Source organism: Lampetra fluviatilis, unplaced genomic scaffold (assembly GCF_964198595.1).
Source record: "Lampetra fluviatilis unplaced genomic scaffold, kcLamFluv1.1 SCAFFOLD_946, whole genome shotgun sequence".
Taxonomy (NCBI): domain Eukaryota; kingdom Metazoa; phylum Chordata; class Hyperoartia; order Petromyzontiformes; family Petromyzontidae; genus Lampetra; species Lampetra fluviatilis.
In genome coordinates, this window is record NW_027620954.1 from 17,360 (window position 1) to 38,072 (window position 20,713).

At 54.7% G+C, this 20,713-nt stretch overlaps 1 long non-coding RNA gene across 1 annotated transcript in view; it reads right to left on the reverse strand.

Moving 5' to 3' along the window:
• LOC144954585 (uncharacterized) overlaps positions 1 to 20,670 on the reverse strand; it is a 35,558-nt gene extending 14,888 nt beyond the window's left edge. Inside the window, exons 1-2 of the long non-coding RNA XR_013641281.1 lie at positions 20,202 to 20,670; positions 431 to 494 (exon numbers count right to left, since the gene is read on the reverse strand). This is a non-coding gene — a long non-coding RNA (uncharacterized LOC144954585). The remainder of the gene's footprint in view (positions 1 to 430; positions 495 to 20,201) is intronic.
• Positions 20,671 to 20,713: the final 43 nt, after the last annotated feature.

Consider the following 20,713-nt stretch of genomic DNA (forward strand, 5'->3'; position numbering starts at 1 on the left):
AGTGACACACACAGTGACACAGTGACACACACACACAGTGACACACACACACACAGTGACACACACACACAGTGACACACACAGTGACACACAGTGACACACAGTGACACACACATACATAGTGACACACACACACACAGTGACACACAGTGACACACACAGTGACACACAGTGACACACACACACACAGTGACACACACACACACAGTGACACACAGTGACACACACATACATAGTGACACACACACACACAGTGACACACAGTGACACACACAGTGACACACAGTGACACACACACACACAGTGACACACACACACACAGTGACACACAGTGACACACACATACATAGTGACACACACACACACAGTGACACACAGTGACACACACACACACAGTGACACACACACAGTGACACACACACAGTCTCACCTCTCTCTGGGTGACTTGCGGGTTCACCACCGATGTTGTCCACCTCCTCGCTGCCAATGCAGCCCTGAGGGTCGACTCATCATCAACACGGGTCGACTAATCATGAACATGGTCGACTATTCATGAACATGGTCGACTATTCACCAACACGGGTCGACTAATCATCTACATGGTCGACTAATCATCTACATGGTCGACTATTCATCAACATGGTCGACTATTCATCAACATGGTCGACTATCCATCAACATGAGTGAGTGAGCGAGCGAGTGTATGAGTGAGTGAGCGAGCGAGCGAGTGAGCGAGCGAGCGAGCAAGCGAGCAAGCGAGCGAGTGTATGAGTGAGCGAGTGAGTGAGTGAGTGAGCGAGCGAGTGTATGAGTGAGCGAGTGAGTGAGCGAGCGAGTGTATGAGTGAGCGAGTGAGTGAGCGAGTGAGTGAGCGAGTGTATGAGTGAGCGAGTGAGTGTATGAGTGAGCGAGTGAGTGAGTGAGCGAGCGAGTGTATGAGTGAGCGAGCGAGTGAGCGAGCGAGTGTGTGAGCGAGTGAGTGTATGAGTGAGCGAGTGTATGAGTGAGCGAGTGTATGAGTGAGCGAGTGTATGAGCGAGCGAGTGTATGAGTGAGCGAGCGAGTGTATGAGCGAGCGAGCGAGTGTATGAGTGAGCGAGTGTATGAGTGAGCGAGTGTATGAGTGAGCGAGTGTATGAGTGAGCGAGTGTATGAGTGAGCGAGTGTATGAGTGAGCGAGTGTATGAGTGAGCGAGTGTATGAGTGAGCGAGTGTGTGAGCGAGCGAGTGTGTGAGCGAGTGAGTGTATGAGTGAGCGAGTGTATGAGTGAGCGAGTGAGAGAGCGAGCGAGTGTATGAGTGAGCGAGTGAGTGTATGAGTGAGCGAGTGTATGAGTGAGCGAGTGTATGAGTGAGCGAGTGAGTGTATGAGTGAGCGAGTGTATGAGTGAGCGAGTGAGTGAGCGAGCGAGTGTATGAGTGAGCGAGTGTATGAGTGAGCGAGTGAGTGTATGAGTGAGCGAGTGAGTGAGTGAGCGAGTGAGTGAGTGAGCGAGTGAGTGAGCGAGCGAGTGTATGAGTGAGCGAGTGAGTGAGTGAGCGAGTGAGTGAGTGAGCGAGTGTATGAGTGAGCGAGTGAGTGAGCGAGCGAGTGTATGAGTGAGCGAGTGTATGAGTGAGCGAGTGTATGAGTGAGTGAGTGTATGAGTGAGCGAGTGTATGAGCGAGCGAGTGAGTGAGCGAGCGAGTGTATGAGTGAGCGAGTGTATGAGTGAGCGAGTGTATGAGTGAGCGAGTGAGTGAGTGAGCGAGTGAGTGAGTGAGCGAGTGAGTGTATGAGTGAGCGAGTGTATGAGTGAGCGAGTGAGTGAGTGAGCGAGTGAGTGAGTGAGCGAGTGAGTGTATGAGTGAGCGAGTGTGTGAGCGAGCGAGTGTATGAGTGAGTGAGCGAAGTGAGCGAGCGAGTGTATGAGCGAGCGAGTGTATGAGTGAGCGAGTGTATGAGCGAGCGAGTGTATGAGTGAGCGAGTGAGTGAGCGAGCGAGTGTATGAGCGAGCGAGTGTATGAGTGAGCGAGTGTATGAGTGAGCGAGTGAGTGAGCGAGCGAGTGTATGAGTGAGCGAGTGTATGAGTGAGCGAGTGTATGAGTGAGCGAGTGAGTGAGCGAGCGAGTGTATGAGTGAGCGAGTGTATGAGTGAGCGAGCGAGTGTATGAGTGAGCGAGTGTATGAGTGAGCGATTGAGAGAGCGAGTGAGAGAGCGAGCGAGTGTATGAGTGAGCGAGTGTATGAGTGAGCGAGCGAGTGAGCGAGCGAGTGTATGAGTGAGCGAGTGTATGAGTGAGCGAGCGAGTGAGCGAGCGAGTGTATGAGTGAGCGAGTGTATGAGTGAGCGAGTGTATGAGTGAGCGAGTGTATGAGTGAGCGAGTGTATGAGTGAGCGAGTGTATGAGTGAGCGAGTGTATGAGTGAGCGAGTGTATGAGTGAGCGAGCGAGTGTATGAGTGAGCGAGTGAGAGAGCGAGCGAGTGTATGAGTGAGCGAGTGTATGAGTGAGCGAGCGAGTGTATGAGTGAGCGAGTGAGTGAGCGAGCGAGTGTGTGAGCGAGCGAGTGTATGAGTGAGCGAGCGAGTGAGCGAGCGAGTGTATGAGTGAGCGAGTGAGTGAGCGAGCGAGTGAGTGAGCGAGCGAGTGTATGAGTGAGTGAGTGAGTGAGCGAGCGAGTGAGTGAGCGAGCGAGTGAGTGAGCGAGCGAGTGTATGAGTGAGTGAGTGAGTGAGCGAGCGAGTGAGTGAGCGAGCGAGTGAGTGAGCGAGCGAGTGTATGAGTGAGCGAGTGAGTGAGCGAGCGAGTGAGTGAGCGAGCGAGTGAGTGAGCGAGCGAGTGTATGAGTGAGTGAGTGAGAGAGCGAGCGAGTGAGTGAGCGAGCGAGTGAGAGAGCGAGTGTATGAGTGAGCGAGCGAGTGAGAGAGCGAGCGAGTGTATGAGTGAGCGAGCGAGTGTATGAGTGAGCGAGTGAGTGAGCGAGCGAGTGTATGAGTGAGCGAGTGTATGAGCGAGCGAGTGTGTGAGTGAGCGAGCGAGTGAGTGAGCGAGCGAGCGAGTGTGTGAGCGAGCGAGTGTATGAGTGAGCGAGCGAGAGAGCGAGCGAGTGAGTGAGCGAGTGTATGAGTGAGCGAGTGAGTGAGCGAGCGAGTGAGTGAGCGAGTGTATGAGTGAGCGAGTGAGTGAGTGAGCGAGTGTATGAGTGAGCGAGTGTATGAGTGAGCGAGTGTGTGAGCGAGCGAGTGTGTGAGCGAGCGAGTGTATGAGTGAGCGAGTGTGTGAGCGAGTGAGCGAGTGTGTGAGTGAGCGAGTGTATGAGTGAGCGAGTGAGTGAGCGAGCGAGTGAGTGAGCGAGCGAGTGTATGAGTGAGCGAGTGAGTGAGTGAGCGAGTGTATGAGTGAGCGAGTGTATGAGTGAGCGAGTGAGTGAGCGAGCGAGTGTATGAGTGAGCGAGTGTATGAGTGAGCGAGTGTATGAGTGAGCGAGTGAGCGAGCGAGTGTATGAGTGAGCGAGTGTATGAGTGAGCGAGTGTATGAGTGAGCGAGTGTATGAGTGAGCGAGTGTATGAGTGAGCGAGTGAGCGAGCGAGTGTATGAGTGAGCGAGTGAGTGAGCGAGCGAGTGTATGAGTGAGCGAGTGAGTGAGCGAGCGAGTGTATGAGTGAGCGAGTGTATGAGTGAGCGAGCGAGTGAGCGAGCGAGTGTGTGAGTGAGCGAGTGAGTGAGAGAGCGAGCGTATGAGTGAGCGAGTGTATGAGTGAGCGAGCGAGTGAGCGAGCGAGTGTGTGAGTGAGCGAGTGAGTGAGAGAGCGAGTGTATGAGTGAGCGTGTGAGTGAGCGAGCGAGCGTATGAGTGAGCGAGTGTATGAGTGAGCGAGCGAGTGAGCGAGCGAGTGTGTGAGTGAGCGAGTGAGTGAGAGAGCGAGTGTATGAGTGAGCGTGTGAGCGAGCGAGTGTATGAGTGAGCGAGTGAGAGAGCGAGCGAGTGTATGAGTGAGCGAGTGAGTGAGCGAGCGAGTGTATGAGTGAGTGAGTGTATGAGTGAGCGAGTGTATGAGTGAGCGAGTGAGTGAGTGAGCGAGTGTATGAGTGAGCGAGTGAGAGAGCGAGCGAGTGTATGAGTGAGCGAGTGTATGAGTGAGCGAGCGAGTGAGCGAGCGAGTGTATGAGTGAGCGAGTGAGAGAGCGAGCGAGTGTATGAGTGAGCGAGCGAGTGTATGAGCGAGCGAGTGTATGAGTGAGCGAGTGTATGAGTGAGCGAGCGAGTGTATGAGTGAGCGAGTGAGTGAGTGAGCGAGCGAGTGAGCGAGCGAGTGTATGAGTGAGCGAGCGAGTGTATGAGTGAGCGAGCGAGTGAGCGAGCGAGTGTGTGAGCGAGCGAGTGTGTGAGTGAGCGAGTGTATGAGTGAGCGAGTGAGTGAGCGAGCGAGTGTATGAGTGAGCGAGCGAGTGAGCGAGCGAGTGTGTGAGCGAGCGAGTGTGTGAGTGAGCGAGTGTATGAGTGAGCGAGCGAGTGAGCGAGCGAGTGTGTGAGCGAGCGAGTGTGTGAGCGAGCGAGTGTGTGAGTGAGCGAGTGTATGAGTGAGCGAGTGAGTGAGTGAGCGAGTGTGTGAGTGAGCGAGTGTATGAGTGAGCGAGTGAGTGTATGAGTGAGTGAGTGAGTGTATGAGTGAGCGAGCGAGTGAGCGAGCGAGTGTGTGAGCGAGCGAGTGTGTGAGCGAGCGAGTGAGTGAGTGAGTGAGCGAGTGAGTGAGTGAGCGAGTGTATGAGTGAGTGAGTGAGTGTATGAGTGAGCGAGTGAGTGAGCGAGCGAGTGTATGAGTGAGCGAGTGAGTGAGAGAGTGAGCGAGTGTATGAGTGAGTGAGTGAGTGTATGAGCGAGCGAGTGTGTGAGCGAGCGAGTGAGTGAGTGAGTGAGCGAGTGAGTGAGTGAGCGAGTGTATGAGTGAGCGAGTGAGAGAGCGAGCGAGTGTATGAGTGAGCGAGTGAGTGAGTGAGTGAGCGAGTGTATGAGTGAGCGAGTGAGAGAGCGAGCGAGTGTATGAGTGAGCGAGTGAGTGAGCGAGCGAGCGAGTGTATGAGTGAGCGAGTGTATGAGTGAGCGAGTGTATGAGTGAGCGAGCGAGTGTATGAGCGAGCGAGTGTATGAGTGAGCGAGTGAGTGAGCGAGCGAGTGTATGAGTGAGCGAGTGAGTGAGTGAGTGAGCGAGTGTATGAGTGAGCGAGTGAGAGAGCGAGCGAGTGTATGAGTGAGCGAGTGAGTGAGCGAGCGAGCGAGTGTATGAGTGAGCGAGTGTATGAGTGAGCGAGCGAGTGAGTGAGTGAGTGAGCGAGTGTATGAGTGAGCGAGTGTATGAGTGAGCGAGCGAGTGTATGAGTGAGCGAGTGTATGAGTGAGCGAGTGTATGAGTGAGCGAGCGAGTGAGCGAGCGAGTGTATGAGTGAGCGAGTGTATGAGTGAGCGAGTGTATGAGTGAGCGAGCGAGTGTATGAGTGAGCGAGTGTATGAGTGAGCGAGTGTGTGAGTGAGCGAGTGAGTGAGCGAGCGAGTGTATGAGTGAGCGAGTGTATGAGTGAGCGAGTGTATGAGTGAGCGAGTGTATGAGTGAGCGAGTGTATGAGTGAGCGAGTGTATGAGTGAGCGAGTGAGTGAGCGAGCGAGTGTATGAGTGAGCGAGTGTATGAGTGAGCGAGTGTATGAGTGAGCGAGTGTATGAGTGAGCGAGTGTATGAGTGAGCGAGTGTATGAGTGAGCGAGTGTATGAGTGAGCGAGTGTATGAGTGAGCGAGTGTATGAGTGAGCGAGTGAGAGAGCGAGCGAGTGAGAGAGCGAGCGAGTGTATGAGTGAGCGAGTGAGTGAGCGAGCGAGTGTATGAGTGAGCGAGTGTGTGAGCGAGCGAGTGTATGAGTGAGCGAGTGAGTGAGCGAGCGAGTGAGAGAGCGAGCGAGTGTATGAGTGAGCGAGTGTGTGAGCGAGCGAGTGTATGAGTGAGCGAGTGAGAGAGCGAGCGAGTGAGAGAGCGAGCGAGTGTATGAGTGAGCGAGTGAGAGAGCGAGTGAGTGTATGAGTGAGCGAGTGTGTGAGCGAGCGAGTGTATGAGTGAGCGAGTGAGTGAGCGAGCGAGTGTGTGAGCGAGCGAGTGAGTGAGTGTATGAGTGAGTGAGTGAGAGAGCGAGCGAGTGTATGAGTGAGCGAGTGTATGAGTGAGCGAGTGTATGAGTGAGCGAGTGAGTGAGCGAGCGAGTGTGTGAGCGAGCGAGTGAGTGAGTGTATGAGTGAGCGAGTGAGTGAGCGAGCGAGTGTGTGAGTGAGCGAGTGTGTGAGCGAGCGAGTGTATGAGTGAGCGAGTGAGTGAGCGAGCGAGTGTGTGAGCGAGCGAGTGAGTGAGCGAGCGAGTGTATGAGTGAGCGAGTGTGTGAGCGAGCGAGTGAGCGAGTGTATGAGTGAGTGAGTGAGAGAGCGAGCGAGTGTATGAGTGAGTGAGTGTATGAGTGAGCGAGTGTATGAGTGAGCGAGTGTATGAGTGAGTGAGTGAGAGAGCGAGCGAGTGTATGAGAGAGCGAGCGAGTGAGTGAGCGAGCGAGTGTATGAGTGAGCGAGTGAGAGAGCGAGCGAGTGTATGAGTGAGCGAGTGAGTGAGCGAGCGAGTGTATGAGTGAGCGAGTGAGTGAGCGAGCGAGTGTGTGAGTGAGCGAGTGAGAGAGCGAGCGAGTGTATGAGTGAGCGAGTGAGTGAGCGAGCGAGTGTATGAGTGAGCGAGTGAGTGAGCGAGCGAGTGTATGAGTGAGCGAGTGAGTGAGCGAGCGAGTGTATGAGTGAGCGAGTGAGTGAGTGAGTGAGCGAGTGTATGAGTGAGCGAGTGAGTGAGCGAGCGAGTGTATGAGTGAGCGAGTGAGTGAGCGAGCGAGTGTATGAGTGAGCGAGTGAGTGAGCGAGCGAGTGTGTGAGTGAGCGAGTGAGAGAGCGAGCGAGTGTATGAGTGAGCGAGTGAGTGAGTGAGTGAGTGTATGAGTGAGCGAGTGAGTGAGCGAGCGAGTGTGTGAGTGAGCGAGTGAGAGAGCGAGCGAGTGTATGAGTGAGCGAGTGAGTGAGCGAGTGAGTGTATGAGTGAGCGAGTGAGTGAGCGAGTGAGTGTATGAGTGAGCGAGTGTATGAGCGAGCGAGTGTATGAGTGAGCGAGTGAGTGAGCGAGCGAGTGTGTGAGTGAGCGAGTGAGTGAGCGAGCGAGTGTATGAGTGAGCGAGTGAGTGAGCGAGTGAGTGTATGAGTGAGCGAGTGAGTGAGCGAGCGAGTGTATGAGTGAGCGAGTGAGTGAGCGAGTGAGTGTATGAGTGAGCGAGTGTATGAGCGAGCGAGTGTATGAGTGAGCGAGTGAGTGAGCGAGCGAGTGTGTGAGCGAGTGAGTGTATGAGCGAGCGAGTGTATGAGTGAGCGAGTGTATGAGTGAGCGAGCGAGTGTATGAGTGAGCGAGTGTATGAGTGAGCGAGCGAGTGTGTGAGCGAGCGAGTGTATGAGTGAGCGAGTGTATGAGTGAGCGAGTGTATGAGTGAGCGAGTGTATGAGTGAGCGAGTGTATGAGTGAGCGAGTGAGTGAGCGAGCGAGTGTATGAGTGAGCGAGTGTGTGAGCGAGTGAGTGTATGAGCGAGCGAGTGTATGAGTGAGCGAGTGTATGAGTGAGCGAGCGAGTGTATGAGTGAGCGAGTGTATGAGTGAGCGAGCGAGTGTGTGAGCGAGCGAGTGTATGAGTGAGCGAGTGTATGAGTGAGCGAGTGTATGAGTGAGCGAGTGTATGAGTGAGCGAGTGTATGAGTGAGCGAGTGTATGAGTGAGCGAGTGTGTGAGCGAGCGAGTGTATGAGTGAGTGAGTGTATGAGTGAGCGAGTGTATGAGTGAGCGAGTGTATGAGTGAGCGAGTGTATGAGTGAGCGAGTGAGTGAGCGAGCGAGTGTATGAGTGAGCGAGTGTATGAGTGAGCGAGTGTATGAGTGAGCGAGTGTATGAGTGAGCGAGTGTATGAGTGAGCGAGTGTATGAGTGAGCGAGTGTATGAGTGAGCGAGCGAGTGTATGAGTGAGCGAGTGTATGAGTGAGCGAGTGTATGAGTGAGCGAGTGTATGAGTGAGCGAGCGAGTGTATGAGTGAGTGAGTGTATGAGTGAGCGAGTGTATGAGTGAGCGAGTGTATGAGTGAGCGAGTGTATGAGTGAGCGAGTGTATGAGTGAGCGAGCGAGTGTATGAGCGAGCGAGTGTATGAGTGAGCGAGCGAGTGAGTGAGCGAGTGTATGAGCGAGCGAGTGTATGAGTGAGCGAGCGAGTGTATGAGTGAGCGAGTGAGTGAGCGAGTGAGTGAGCGAGTGTATGAGTGAGCGAGTGAGCGAGTGAGTGAGTGAGTGAGTGAGCGAGCGAGTGTATGAGTGAGCGAGTGAGCGAGTGAGTGAGCGAGTGAGAGAGCGAGCGAGTGTATGAGTGAGCGAGTGAGTGAGTGTATGAGTGAGCGAGCGAGTGTATGAGTGAGCGAGTGAGTGAGCGAGTGTATGAGTGAGCGAGCGAGTGTATGAGTGAGTGAGTGAGTGTATGAGTGAGCGAGTGAGAGAGCGAGCGAGTGTATGAGTGAGCGAGTGAGTGAGCGAGCGAGTGTATGAGTGAGCGAGTGAGTGAGCGAGCGAGTGTATGAGTGAGCGAGTGAGTGAGTGTATGAGTGAGCGAGTGAGTGAGCGAGCGAGTGTATGAGTGAGCGAGTGAGTGAGCGAGCGAGTGTATGAGTGAGCGAGTGAGTGAGCGAGTGAGCGAGCGAGCGAGTGAGTGAGTGAGCGAGCGAGTGTATGAGTGAGCGAGTGAGAGAGCGAGCGAGTGTATGAGTGAGTGAGTGAGTGTATGAGTGAGCGAGTGAGTGAGCGAGCGAGTGTATGAGTGAGTGAGTGTATGAGTGAGTGAGCGAGTGAGCGAGCGAGCGAGTGAGTGAGCGAGCGAGTGAGTGAGCGAGCGAGTGAGTGAGCGAGCGAGTGTATGAGTGAGCGAGCGAGTGTATGAGTGAGCGAGTGTATGAGTGAGCGAGTGTATGAGTGAGCGAGTGTATGAGTGAGTGAGCGAGTGAGTGAGCGAGCGAGTGTATGAGTGAGCGAGTGAGTGAGCGAGCGAGTGTATGAGTGAGCGAGCGAGTGAGTGAGCGAGCGAGTGAGTGAGCGAGCGAGTGTATGAGTGAGTGAGCGAGTGAGTGAGCGAGCGAGTGTATGAGTGAGCGAGCGAGTGAGCGAGCGAGTGTGTGAGTGAGTGAGTGTATGAGTGAGCGAGCGAGTGAGCGAGCGAGTGTGTGAGTGAGCGAGCGAGTGTATGAGTGAGCGAGTGTATGAGTGAGCGAGTGAGTGAGCGAGCGAGTGTGTGAGTGAGTGAGTGTATGAGTGAGCGAGCGAGTGTATGAGTGAGCGAGTGAGTGAGCGAGCGAGTGTATGAGTGAGCGAGTGAGTGAGCGAGCGAGTGTATGAGTGAGCGAGCGAGTGTATGAGTGAGCGAGTGAGTGAGCGAGTGAGTGTATGAGTGAGTGAGCGAGTGAGAGAGCGAGCGAGTGTATGAGTGAGCGAGCGAGTGAGCGAGCGAGTGTATGAGTGAGTGAGCGAGTGAGAGAGCGAGCGAGTGAGTGAGCGAGCGAGTGAGTGAGCGAGCGAGTGTATGAGTGAGCGAGTGAGTGAGCGAGCGAGTGTATGAGTGAGCGAGTGAGTGAGTGAGCGAGTGAGTGAGTGAGCGAGTGAGTGTATGAGTGAGCGAGTGAGTGAGCGAGCGAGTGAGTGTATGAGTGAGCGAGCGAGTGTATGAGTGAGTGAGCGAGTGTATGAGTGAGCGAGTGAGTGAGCGAGCGAGTGAGTGAGCGAGCGAGCGAGTGTATGAGTGAGCGAGCGAGTGAGCGAGCGAGTGAGCGAGCGAGTGTATGAGTGAGTGAGCGAGTGTATGAGTGAGCGAGTGAGTGAGCGAGCGAGTGAGTGAGCGAGCGAGCGAGTGTATGAGTGAGCGAGCGAGCGAGTGTATGAGTGAGCGAGTGAGTGAGCGAGCGAGTGAGTGAGCGAGCGAGCGAGTGTATGAGTGAGCGAGCGAGCGAGTGTATGAGTGAGCGAGTGAGTGAGCGAGCGAGTGTATGAGTGAGCGAGTGAGTGAGCGAGCGAGTGTATGAGTGAGCGAGTGAGTGAGCGAGCGAGTGTATGAGTGAGTGAGCGAGTGAGTGAGTGTATGAGTGAGCGAGTGAGTGAGCGAGCGAGTGTATGAGTGAGCGAGTGAGTGAGCGAGCGAGTGAGTGAGCGAGCGAGTGTATGAGTGAGCGAGTGTATGAGTGAGCGAGTGTATGAGTGAGCGAGTGAGTGAGCGAGCGAGTGAGTGAGTGAGAGAGTGTATGAGTGAGCGAGTGTATGAGTGAGCGAGTGTATGAGCGAGTGAGTGAGCGAGCGAGTGTATGAGTGAGCGAGTGAGTGAGCGAGCGAGTGAGCGAGTGAGTGTATGAGTGAGCGAGTGAGTGAGCGAGCGAGTGTATGAGTGAGTGAGCGAGTGTATGAGTGAGCGAGTGAGTGAGCGAGCGAGTGTATGAGTGAGCGAGCGAGTGTATGAGTGAGCGAGCGAGTGAGCGAGTGAGTGTATGAGTGAGCGAGTGAGTGAGCGAGCGAGTGTATGAGTGAGCGAGTGAGTGTATGAGTGAGCGAGCGAGTGAGCGAGTGAGTGTATGAGTGAGCGAGTGAGTGTATGAGTGAGCGAGTGTATGAGTGAGCGAGTGAGTGAGCGAGCGAGTGTATGAGTGAGCGAGTGAGTGAGTGAGCGAGTGAGTGAGTGAGCGAGTGAGTGTATGAGTGAGCGAGTGAGTGAGCGAGTGAGTGTGTGAGTGAGCGAGTGAGTGAGCGAGTGAGTGAGCGAGCGAGTGTATGAGTGAGCGAGTGAGTGAGTGAGCGAGTGAGTGAGTGAGCGAGTGAGTGTATGAGTGAGCGAGTGAGTGAGCGAGTGAGTGTATGAGTGAGCGAGTGAGTGAGCGAGTGAGTGAGTGAGCGAGTGTATGAGTGAGCGAGCGAGTGTATGAGTGAGCGAGCGAGTGAGCGAGTGAGTGTATGAGTGAGCGAGTGAGTGTATGAGTGAGCGAGTGTATGAGCGAGCGAGTGTATGAGTGAGCGAGCGAGTGTATGAGTGAGCGAGCGAGTGTATGAGTGAGTGAGCGAGTGTGAGTGAGCGAGTGTATGAGCGAGCGAGTGTATGAGCGAGCGAGTGTATGAGTGAGCGAGCGAGTGTATGAGTGAGCGAGTGTATGAGCGAGCGAGTGTATGAGCGAGTGAGCGAGTGAGCGAGTGTATGAGTGAGCGAGTGTATGAGTGAGCGAGCGAGTGTATGAGTGAGCGAGTGAGCGAGTGTATGAGCGAGCGAGTGTATGAGTGAGCGAGTGTATGAGCGAGCGAGTGTATGAGTGAGCGAGTGAGTGTATGAGTGAGCGAGTGAGCGAGTGTATGAGTGAGCGAGTGTATGAGTGAGCGAGTGTATGAGCGAGCGAGTGTATGAGTGAGCGAGTGAGCGAGTGTATGAGTGAGCGAGTGTATGAGTGAGCGAGTGAGTGAGCGAGCGAGTGTATGAGTGAGCGAGCGAGTGTATGAGTGAGCGAGTGTATGAGTGAGCGAGTGTATGAGCGAGCGAGTGTATGAGCGAGCGAGTGAGTGTATGAGTGAGCGAGCGAGTGTATGAGTGAGCGAGCGAGTGAGCGAGCGAGTGTATGAGTGAGCGAGCGAGTGTATGAGTGAGTGAGCGAGTGAGTGAGCGAGTGTATGAGTGAGCGAGTGAGTGAGCGAGCGAGTGTATGAGTGAGCGAGCGAGTGTATGAGTGAGCGAGCGAGTGAGCGAGCGAGTGTATGAGTGAGCGAGTGAGTGAGCGAGCGAGTGTATGAGTGAGCGAGTGAGCGAGTGTATGAGTGAGCGAGTGAGTGTATGAGTGAGCGAGCGAGTGAGCGAGCGAGTGTATGAGTGAGCGAGTGAGTGAGCGAGCGAGTGTATGAGTGAGCGAGTGAGCGAGTGTATGAGTGAGCGAGTGAGTGTATGAGTGAGCGAGTGAGTGAGCGAGCGAGTGTATGAGTGAGCGAGTGAGTGAGCGAGCGAGTGTATGAGTGAGCGAGTGAGTGAGCGAGCGAGTGAGTGAGCGAGCGAGTGTATGAGTGAGTGAGTGAGAGAGTGTATGAGTGAGCGAGTGAGTGAGCGAGCGAGTGTATGAGTGAGCGAGTGAGTGAGTGTATGAGTGAGCGAGTGAGTGAGCGAGCGAGTGTATGAGTGAGCGAGTGAGTGAGCGAGCGAGTGTATGAGCGAGCGAGTGAGTGAGCGAGCGAGTGTATGAGTGAGCGAGTGTATGAGTGAGCGAGTGTATGAGTGAGCGAGTGAGTGAGCGAGCGAGTGAGTGAGTGAGAGAGTGTATGAGTGAGCGAGTGTATGAGTGAGCGAGTGTATGAGCGAGTGAGTGAGCGAGCGAGTGTATGAGTGAGTGAGTGAGTGAGCGAGTGTATGAGTGAGCGAGTGAGTGAGCGAGCGAGTGAGCGAGCGAGTGAGTGAGCGAGCGAGTGTATGAGTGAGTGAGTGAGAGAGCGAGCGAGTGTATGAGTGAGCGAGTGTATGAGAGAGCGAGCGAGTGTATGAGTGAGCGAGTGAGTGAGCGAGCGAGTGTATGAGTGAGCGAGTGTATGAGTGAGCGAGTGTATGAGTGAGCGAGTGAGTGAGCGAGCGAGTGAGTGAGCGAGCGAGTGAGTGAGCGAGCGAGTGTGTGAGTGAGCGAGTGAGTGAGCGAGCGAGTGTATGAGTGAGCGAGTGTATGAGAGAGCGAGCGAGTGTATGAGTGAGCGAGTGAGTGAGCGAGTGAGTGAGCGAGCGAGTGTATGAGTGAGCGAGTGAGTGAGCGAGCGAGTGAGTGAGCGAGCGAGTGTATGAGTGAGTGAGTGAGTGAGCGAGCGAGTGTATGAGTGAGCGAGTGTATGAGAGAGCGAGCGAGTGTATGAGTGAGCGAGTGAGTGAGCGAGTGAGTGAGCGAGCGAGTGTATGAGTGAGCGAGTGAGTGAGCGAGCGAGTGAGTGAGCGAGCGAGTGAGTGAGCGAGCGAGTGAGTGAGCGAGCGAGTGAGTGTATGAGTGAGCGAGTGTATGAGTGAGTGAGTGTATGAGTGAGCGAGTGTATGAGCGAGCGAGTGTATGAGTGAGCGAGCGAGTGTATGAGTGAGCGAGTGTATGAGTGAGCGAGTGTATGAGTGAGCGAGTGTATGAGTGAGCGAGCGAGTGAGTGAGCGAGCGAGTGTATGAGTGAGCGAGCGAGTGTATGAGTGAGCGAGCGAGTGTATGAGTGAGTGAGTGTATGAGTGAGTGAGCGAGCGAGTGAGTGAGCGAGCGAGTGTATGAGTGAGCGAGCGAGTGTATGAGTGAGTGAGTGTATGAGCGAGCGAGCGAGTGTATGAGTGAGCGAGTGTATGAGTGAGTGAGCGAGCGAGTGAGTGAGCGAGCGAGTGTATGAGCGAGTGAGCGAGCGAGTGTATGAGCGAGTGAGTGTATGAGTGAGCGAGTGTATGAGTGAGTGAGCGAGCGAGTGAGTGAGCGAGCGAGTGTATGAGCGAGTGAGCGAGTGAGTGTATGAGCGAGCGAGTGTATGAGTGAGAGAGTGTATGAGTGAGTGAGCGAGCGAGTGAGTGAGCGAGCGAGTGTATGAGTGAGTGAGCGAGCGAGTGTATGAGCGAGTGAGTGTATGAGTGAGCGAGTGTATGAGTGAGAGAGCGAGTGTATGAGTGAGCGAGCGAGTGTATGAGTGAGCGAGTGAGTGTATGAGTGAGTGAGTGTATGAGTGAGCGAGTGTATGAGTGAGTGAGTGTATGAGTGAGCGAGTGTATGAGTGAGCGAGCGAGTGTATGAGTGAGCGAGCGAGTGTATGAGTGAGTGAGTGTATGAGTGAGCGAGTGTATGAGTGAGCGAGTGTATGAGTGTATGAGTGAGAGAGCGAGCGAGTGTATGAGTGAGCGAGTGAGTGAGCGAGTGTATGAGTGAGCGAGTGTATGAGTGAGTGAGAGAGCGAGCGAGTGTATGAGTGAGCGAGTGAGTGAGCGAGTGTATGAGTGAGCGAGTGTATGAGTGAGCGAGCGAGTGTATGAGTGAGCGAGCGAGTGTATGAGTGAGCGAGTGAGTGAGTGAGCGAGCGAGTGAGTGAGCGAGCGAGTGTATGAGTGAGCGAGTGAGTGAGCGAGCGAGTGTATGAGTGAGCGAGTGAGTGAGCGAGCGAGTGAGTGAGCGAGCGAGTGAGTGAGCGAGCGAGTGTATGAGTGAGCGAGTGAGTGAGTGAGTGAGCGAGTGTATGAGTGAGCGAGTGAGTGAGTGAGTGAGCGAGTGTATGAGTGAGCGAGTGAGTGAGCGAGCGAGTGTATGAGTGAGCGAGCGAGTGAGTGAGCGAGTGAGTGAGCGAGCGAGTGTGTGAGCGAGCGAGTGAGTGTATGAGTGAGCGAGTGAGTGAGTGAGTGAGCGAGTGAGTGAGTGAGTGAGCGAGTGTATGAGTGAGCGAGTGAGTGAGCGAGCGAGTGTATGAGTGAGCGAGCGAGTGTATGAGTGAGCGAGCGAGTGTATGAGTGAGCGAGCGAGTGTATGAGTGAGCGAGCGAGTGAGTGAGCGAGTGAGCGAGCGAGCGAGTGTGTGAGTGAGCGAGTGTGTGAGTGAGCGAGTGAGTGAGCGAGCGAGTGAGTGAGCGAGTGAGTGAGTGAGCGAGTGAGTGAGCGAGTGAGCGAGCGAGCGAGTGTGTGAGTGAGCGAGCGAGTGAGTGAGCGAGTGAGCGAGCGAGCGAGTGAGTGAGCGAGCGAGTGTGTGAGTGAGCGAGTGAGTGTATGAGTGAGTGAGCGAGTGAGTGAGCGAGCGAGTGTATGAGTGAGCGAGTGAGTGTATGAGTGAGTGAGCGAGTGTATGAGTGAGCGAGCGAGTGAGCGAGCGAGTGTATGAGTGAGCGAGCGAGTGAGCGAGCGAGTGTATGAGTGAGCGAGTGTATGAGTGAGCGAGTGAGTGAGCGAGCGAGTGTATGAGTGAGTGAGTGAGTGAGCGAGCGAGTGTATGAGTGAGCGAGTGAGTGAGCGAGCGAGTGTATGAGTGAGCGAGTGAGTGAGCGAGCGAGTGAGTGAGCGAGCGAGTGTATGAGTGAGCGAGTGTATGAGTGAGTGAGTGAGCGAGTGTATGAGTGAGCGAGTGTATGAGTGAGTGAGTGAGCGAGTGTATGAGTGAGCGAGTGAGTGAGCGAGCGAGTGTATGAGTGAGCGAGTGAGCGAGTGTATGAGTGAGCGAGTGTATGAGTGAGTGAGTGAGCGAGTGTATGAGTGAGCGAGTGTATGAGTGAGCGAGTGTATGAGTGAGTGAGTGTATGAGTGAGCGAGCGAGTGAGCGAGCGAGTGTGTGAGTGAGCGAGTGTATGAGTGAGCGAGTGAGTGAGCGAACGAGTGTATGAGTGAGCGAGTGTGTGAGTGAGCGAGTGTATGAGTGAGCGAGCGAGTGAGCGAGCGAGTGTATGAGTGAGCGAGCGAGTGTATGAGTGAGTGAGCGAGTGAGTGAGTGAGCGAGTGTATGAGTGAGCGAGCGAGTGAGCGAGCGAGTGTATGAGTGAGCGAGCGAGTGAGCGAGCGAGTGTATGAGTGAGCGAGTGAGTGTATGAGTGAGTGAGCGAGTGAGTGAGTGAGCGAGTGAGTGAGCGAGCGAGTGTATGAGTGAGCGAGTGAGTGTATGAGTGAGTGAGCGAGTGAGTGAGTGAGCGAGTGAGTGAGCGAGCGAGTGTATGAGTGAGCGAGTGAGTGAGCGAGCGAGTGTATGAGTGAGCGAGCGAGCGAGCGAGTGTGTGAGCGAGCGAGTGTATGAGTGAGCGAGTGAGTGAGTGAGCGAGTGTATGAGTGAGCGAGCGAGCGAGCGAGTGTGTGAGCGAGTGAGTGAGTGAGCGAGCGAGTGAGTGAGCGAGCGAGTGTATGAGTGAGCGAGCGAGTGTATGAGTGAGCGAGCGAGCGAGCGAGTGTATGAGTGAGTGAGTGAGTGAGCGAGCGAGTGTATGAGTGAGCGAGCGAGCGAGCGAGTGTGTGAGCGAGTGAGTGAGTGAGCGAGCGAGTGAGTGAGCGAGCGAGTGTATGAGTGAGCGAGCGAGTGTATGAGTGAGTGAGTGAGTGAGCGAGCGAGTGAGTGAGCGAGTGTATGAGTGAGTGAGTGTATGAGTGAGCGAGCGAGTGTATGAGCGAGCGAGTGTATGAGTGAGCGAGTGAGTGAGCGAGCGAGCGAGTGAGTGAGTGTATGAGTGAGCGAGTGTATGAGTGAGCGAGTGAGAGAGCGAGTGAGTGTATGAGTGAGCGAGTGTATGAGTGAGTGAGTGTATGAGTGAGCGAGCGAGTGTATGAGTGAGCGAGTGAGTGAGCGAGCGAGTGTATGAGTGAGCGAGTGAGTGAGCGAGCGAGTGTATGAGTGAGCGAGCGAGTGTATGAGTGAGTGAGCGAGTGTATGAGTGAGCGAGTGAGTGAGCGAGCGAGTGTATGAGTGAGCGAGTGAGTGAGCGAGCGAGTGTATGAGTGAGCGAGTGTATGAGTGAGCGAGTGTATGAGTGAGCGAGTGTATGAGTGAGCGAGTGTATGAGTGAGCGAGTGTATGAGTGAGCGAGTGTATGAGTGAGCGAGTGTATGAGTGAGCGAGCGAGTGTATGAGTGAGTGAGTGTATGAGTGAGCGAGTGTATGAGTGAGCGAGTGTATGAGTGAGCGAGTGTATGAGTGAGCGAGTGTATGAGTGAGCGAGCGAGTGTATGAGCGAGCGAGTGTATGAGTGAGCGAGCGAGTGAGTGAGCGAGTGTATGAGCGAGCGAGTGTATGAGTGAGCGAGCGAGTGTATGAGTGAGCGAGTGAGTGAGCGAGTGAGTGAGCGAGTGTATGAGTGAGCGAGTGAGCGAGTGAGTGAGTGAGTGAGTGAGCGAGCGAGTGTATGAGTGAGTGAGTGTATGAGTGAGCGAGTGAGTGAGCGAGCGAGTGTATGAGTGAGCGAGTGAGTGTATGAGTGAGCGAGCGAGTGTATGAGTGAGCGAGCGAGTGTATGAGTGAGCGAGCGAGTGTATGAGTGAGCGAGTGAGTGTATGAGTGAGCGAGTGTATGAGCGAGCGAGCGAGTGAGAGAGCGAGCGAGTGAGCGAGCGAGTGTATGAGTGAGCGAGCGAGTGTATGAGTGAGCGAGTGTATGAGTGAGCGAGCGAGTGTATGAGTGAGCGAGTGAGTGTATGAGTGAGCGAGTGTATGAGTGAGCGAGCGAGTGAGAGAGCGAGCGAGTGAGCGAGCGAGTGTATGAGTGAGCGAGTGAGAGAGCGAGCGAGTGTATGAGTGAGCGAGCGAGTGTATGAGTGAGCGAGTGAGAGAGCGAGCGAGTGAGCGAGCGAGTGTATGAGTGAGTGTATGAGTGTATGAGTGAGCGAGTGAGTGAGCGAGCGAGTGTATGAGTGAGCGAGTGAGTGAGCGAGCGAGTGTATGAGTGAGTGAGTGAGCGAGCGAGTGTATGAGTGAGCGAGTGTATGAGTGAGTGAGCGAGCGAGTGTATGAGTGAGCGAGTGTATGAGTGAGCGAGTGAGTGAGCGAGCGAGTGTATGAGTGAGTGTATGAGTGAGCGAGTGAGTGAGTGTATGAGTGAGTGAGCGAGCGAGTGTATGAGTGAGCGAGTGAAGTGAGCGAGTGAGTGTATGAGTGAGCGAGTGAGTGAGCGAGTGAGTGTATGAGTGAGCGAGTGTATGAGTGAGCGAGTGAGAGAGCGAGTGAGTGTATGAGTGAGTGAGTGTATGAGTGAGCGAGTGAGTGAGCGAGCGAGTGTATGAGTGAGCGAGTGAGTGAGCGAGTGAGTGTATGAGTGAGCGAGTGTATGAGTGAGCGAGTGAGTGAGCGAGCGAGTGTATGAGTGAGTGAGTGTATGAGTGAGCGAGCGAGTGTATGAGTGAGTGAGCGAGCGAGTGTATGAGTGAGCGAGTGAGTGAGCGAGCGAGTGTATGAGTGAGCGAGTGAGCGAGTGTATGAGTGAGCGAGTGTATGAGTGAGCGAGTGAGTGAGCGAGCGAGTGTATGAGTGAGCGAGTGAGTGAGCGAGCGAGTGTATGAGTGAGCGAGCGAGTGTATGAGTGAGCGAGTGTATGAGTGAGCGAGTGAGTGAGCGAGCGAGTGTATGAGTGAGCGAGTGAGTGAGTGAGCGAGTGTATGAGTGAGCGAGTGAGTGTATGAGTGAGCGAGTGTATGAGTGAGCGAGTGAGTGAGCGAGCGAGTGTATGAGTGAGCGAGCGAGTGTATGAGTGAGCGAGTGAGTGAGTGAGCGAGTGTATGAGTGAGCGAGCGAGTGTATGAGTGAGCGAGTGAGTGAGCGAGCGAGTGTATGAGTGAGCGAGCGAGTGTATGAGTGAGCGAGCGAGTGTATGAGTGAGCGAGCGAGTGAGCGAGCGAGTGTATGAGTGAGCGAGCGAGTGTATGAGTGAGCGAGTGAGTGAGTGAGCGAGCGAGTGTATGAGTGAGCGAGCGAGTGAGCGAGCGAGTGTATGAGTGAGCGAGCGAGTGTATGAGTGAGTGAGTGAGTGAGCGAGTGAGTGTATGAGTGAGTGAGCGAGTGTATGAGTGAGCGAGTGAGTGAGCGAGCGAGTGTATGAGTGAGTGAGCGAGTGTATGAGTGAGCGAGCGAGTGAGCGAGCGAGTGTATGAGTGAGCGAGCGAGTGTATGAGTGAGTGAGTGAGTGAGCGAGTGAGTGTATGAGTGAGCGAGTGAGTGTATGAGTGAGCGAGCGAGTGAGCGAGCGAGTGTATGAGTGAGCGAGCGAGTGTATGAGTGAGTGAGTGAGTGAGCGAGTGAGTGTATGAGTGAGCGAGTGAGTGTATGAGTGAGCGAGCGAGTGAGCGAGCGAGTGTATGAGTGAGCGAGCGAGTGAGTGAGCGAGCGAGTGTATGAGTGAGCGAGCGAGTGTATGAGTGAGCGAGTGAGTGAGAGAGCGAGCGAGTGTATGAGTGAGCGAGTGAGTGAGCGAGCGAGTGTATGAGTGAGCGAGTGAGTGAGCGAGCGAGTGTATGAGTGAGCGAGTGAGTGTATGAGTGAGCGAGCGAGTGAGCGAGCGAGTGTATGAGTGAGCGAGTGAGTGTATGAGTGAGCGAGTGAGTGAGTGAGCGAGTGAGTGTATGAGTGAGCGAGTGTATGAGTGAGCGAGCGAGTGAGTGAGCGAGCGAGTGTATGAGTGAGCGAGCGAGTGTATGAGTGAGCGAGTGAGTGAGCGAGCGAGTGTATGAGTGAGCGAGCGAGCGAGTGTATGAGTGAGCGAGTGAGTGAGCGAGCGAGTGAGTGAGCGAGCGAGCGAGTGAGCGAGCGAGTGTATGAGTGAGTGAGCGAGCGAGTGTATGAGTGAGCGAGTGAGTGAGCGAGCGAGTGTATGAGTGAGCGAGTGAGTGAGCGAGCGAGTGAGTGAGCGAGCGAGTGTATGAGTGAGTGAGTGAGAGAGTGTATGAGTGAGTGTGAGCGAGCGAGTGTATGAGTGAGTGAGCGAGCGAGTGTATGAGTGAGTGAGCGAGCGAGTGTGTGAGCGAGTGAGCGAAGTGAGCGAATGAGCGAGTGTGTGAGCGAGTGAGCGAGTGTAAGCGAATGAGCGAGTGAGCGAGTGAGCGAATGAGCGAGTGTGTGAGCGAGTGAGTGAGCGAGCGAATGAGCGAGTGTTGTGAGCGAGCGAGTGAGCGAGCGAGTGAGCGAGCGTGTGAGCGAGCGAATGAGCGAGCGAGTGAGCGAGCGTGTGAGCGAGCGAGTGAGCGAGCGAGTGAGCGAGCGTGTGAGCGAGCGAATGAGCGAGCGTGTGAGCGAGCGAGCGAGTGAGCGAATGAGCGAGTGTGTGAGCGAGTGAGTGAGCGAGTATGAGCGAATGAGCGAGTGTGTGAGCGAGTGAGTGAGCGAGTGAGCGAATGAGCGAGTGTGTGAGCGAGTGAGTGAGCGAGTGAGCGAATGAGCGAGTGTGTGAGCGAGTGAGTGAGCGAGTGAGCGAATGAGCGAGTGTGTGAGCGAGTGAGTGAGCGAGTGAGCGAATGAGCGAGTGTATGAGTGAGCGAATGAGCGATTGAGTGAGCGAGCGAGCGAGCGAATGATCGAGCGAGCGAGTGAGTGAGCGAGTGAACGAGCGAGTGTGTTGACCAGTGATATTAATCAACACGGGTGGACTATTCACGAAGGGAGTGTAAAAGGGTGACTCACGTGGAGCGGCGTGGGACGACTCTGTACATCCTCCACGCTGCCGGGTCGACTACTGCAGAGGGAGCGACTGTCCACCACCTGGTGAACGACTCTTAACCCTCTCTCTCTCACTGTGTCTGTGTGTGTCTCTGTGTGTGTGTGTGTCTGTGTGTGTGTGTGTCTGTGTGTGTGTCTGTGTGTGTGTCTATGTGTGTGTGTCTGTGTGTGTGTGTCTGTGTGTGTATCTGTGTGTGTCTCTGTGTGTGTCTCTCTCTCTATCTGTGTGTGTCTGTGTGTGTCTCTGTCTCTGTGTGTGTGTGTTTGTGTGTCTCTGTGTGTCTCTCTCTGTCTCTCTCTCTGTGTCTCTGTGTGTGTCTCTGTGTGTCTCTGTTCTCTCTGTGTCTCTCTGTGTCTCTCTGTGTCTCTCTGTGTCTCTCTGTGTCTCTCTGTGTCTCTCTGTGTCTCTCTGTGTCTCTCTGTGTCTCTCTCTGCTCCCACCACAATCAGAGTGCCGAATTGCCCTGGTGCAGCCT